This window comes from Phocoena phocoena, chromosome 19 (genome assembly GCF_963924675.1).
Source record: "Phocoena phocoena chromosome 19, mPhoPho1.1, whole genome shotgun sequence".
Classification (NCBI taxonomy): Eukaryota; Metazoa; Chordata; class Mammalia; order Artiodactyla; family Phocoenidae; genus Phocoena; species Phocoena phocoena.
Genome location: NC_089237.1, coordinates 35,646,253 through 35,648,183, shown reverse-complemented (window position 1 = coordinate 35,648,183; position 1,931 = coordinate 35,646,253). Strand labels below are relative to the sequence as shown.

The 1,931-nt window shown below is 42.3% G+C and overlaps 1 pseudogene; it reads right to left on the bottom strand.

The window, feature by feature from the left end:
• Window positions 1-730: 730 nt before the first annotated feature.
• Window positions 731-1,468, bottom strand: LOC136138097 (14-3-3 protein theta pseudogene; annotated as a pseudogene).
• Between the last annotated feature and the right edge of the window lie 463 nt (window positions 1,469-1,931).

Below are 1,931 nucleotides of genomic sequence, written 5' to 3'. Positions count from 1 at the left end.
ACATGCTACTTCTATTACATAGTAAAGTGAATACCAGAACTACAAAGACAGGAGGTATAAGTGAATTTTTATTGGGAAGGGAAGTTGTCAACTTAAACAGCAGCAAATGAAGAATGAATGAGGAAACTCCCTGTTGTCACAGATACGCAAGACCTCCATCATATATGATACAGGAGGCATTTTAATTTGTGACCTCCAGCCTCAAAATGTCAACTGTTTTTCCATTCAATCTAATACTTCTGGTTTCCTACCAAAAAGGAATATATTAAGAGGATGGAAAAGTTGCTTTACTGAAAGAAAACCCCCGAAGAAGAGTAAGGGAGGGAATGTAGAAATCAGGAAGTTATGCAGAACAGTCTTTACACTGTAATTAACTACATTTTCATATCTTCACAGTAATACAAAACACAGTCACTTGCAGAACTGGTTCAGATTACTTAAATACCAGATACATTTTTAGTCCTCTACATAAGTGTTTGGAAGTTACTTATGTTTATATGAAGTGAAGCTATTAATACTTTTCTACAGCAGTAACTGCACACCAGAAAGGCCAAGACAAACACAAATCAAGGAATGGAGTTTTCCCAAAGCTGTGGTGTGAAAAGACTATAAACAGTTGATTCCACACACATGAATGGGTTTCTTTGCTATAGGAAATCCAAATGGAATAAGGAATGGAGATGAGTAAAAAGGTTTCTTGAGGGGAAGAAGGATGACACCCTGTATGCACTTAGTTCTCTGCCCCTTCTGCCGCATCACATTCTTCTCCTGCACTGTCTGATGTCCATAATGTTAGGTTGTCTCCAAGCAACTGCATGATGAGGGTGCTGTCTTTGTATGAGTCTTCATTCAGTGTATCAAGTTCTGCAATGGCCTCATCAAAAGCCGTTTTAGCCAGTGTGCAGGCAAGTTCTGGGTTATTAAGGATCTCATAGTAAAATACAGAAAAGTTAAGAGCCAGCCTCCGGCGGATTGGGTGTGTGGGTTGCATCTCTTTTTTGCTTATATCAAAAGCCTCTTGGTAAGCTCCTTGGGAATTATCTATCGTTTGTATCTGATCATCACCACAAGCAACTTCAGCAAGGTACCAGAAGTAATCTCCCTTCATCTTCAGATAGAAGACCTTACTCTCTGGATTAGTTGCATTGGCTATTAAATACTTATCCAACAATTCCAGGACTGTGGTGCAGATGGACCGCAGTTTGGACTCCACTTTCTCCCGATAGTCCTTAATCAGCTTCAGCTTCTTGTCGGAGGTGTCGGTCTTCTGCTCGATGCTCGAGATGACCCTCCAGGCGGACCTGCGGCCCCTGACCACGTTCTTGTAGGCCACCGAGAGCAGGTTGCGCTCCTCGTTGGACAACTCGGAGCCCTGCTTTGTCACGGCCTTCATGCAGGTGGCCATGTCGTCGTAGCGCTCGGACTGCTCGGCCAGCTTGGCCTTCTGGATCAGCTCCATCTTCTCCATGGGGCCGGGGACAGGACAGCGAGGGCGAGCACCGACTCGGATGCCAAGGAGGAGCGTGGAGGGCCTTCACGTCTCCGCGGTCGCGGCGCGAGTCCCACCACTTTGATCCGCCTTTGGGTTTAGCCGAGGACCCTCCCGTCTCCCCAAAGGGTGATTTTGTATTCCATTCATTCATTCTACATTTAATTGGAATGTTATGTAAGAAATAATTATCCATTTATTTCATTTATGTGTTTATTCTACTATTTTTTATATCAATATGGCCTCATGGATATTTGTTTTCTTCTATGGATTATATTTCAATATTATATTATTTATTTTTTGCCTAATTGTCCCATATTTTGGCATTGAGAGCCCCTTCAAATTACATATGGTACATAGCCTCTTCATTAACAGTAATGAAGAGGAGAAAAAGAGAATACAAAAGACAATTATAGAAAAACAGTGAGAGCCAGAAAAAAAG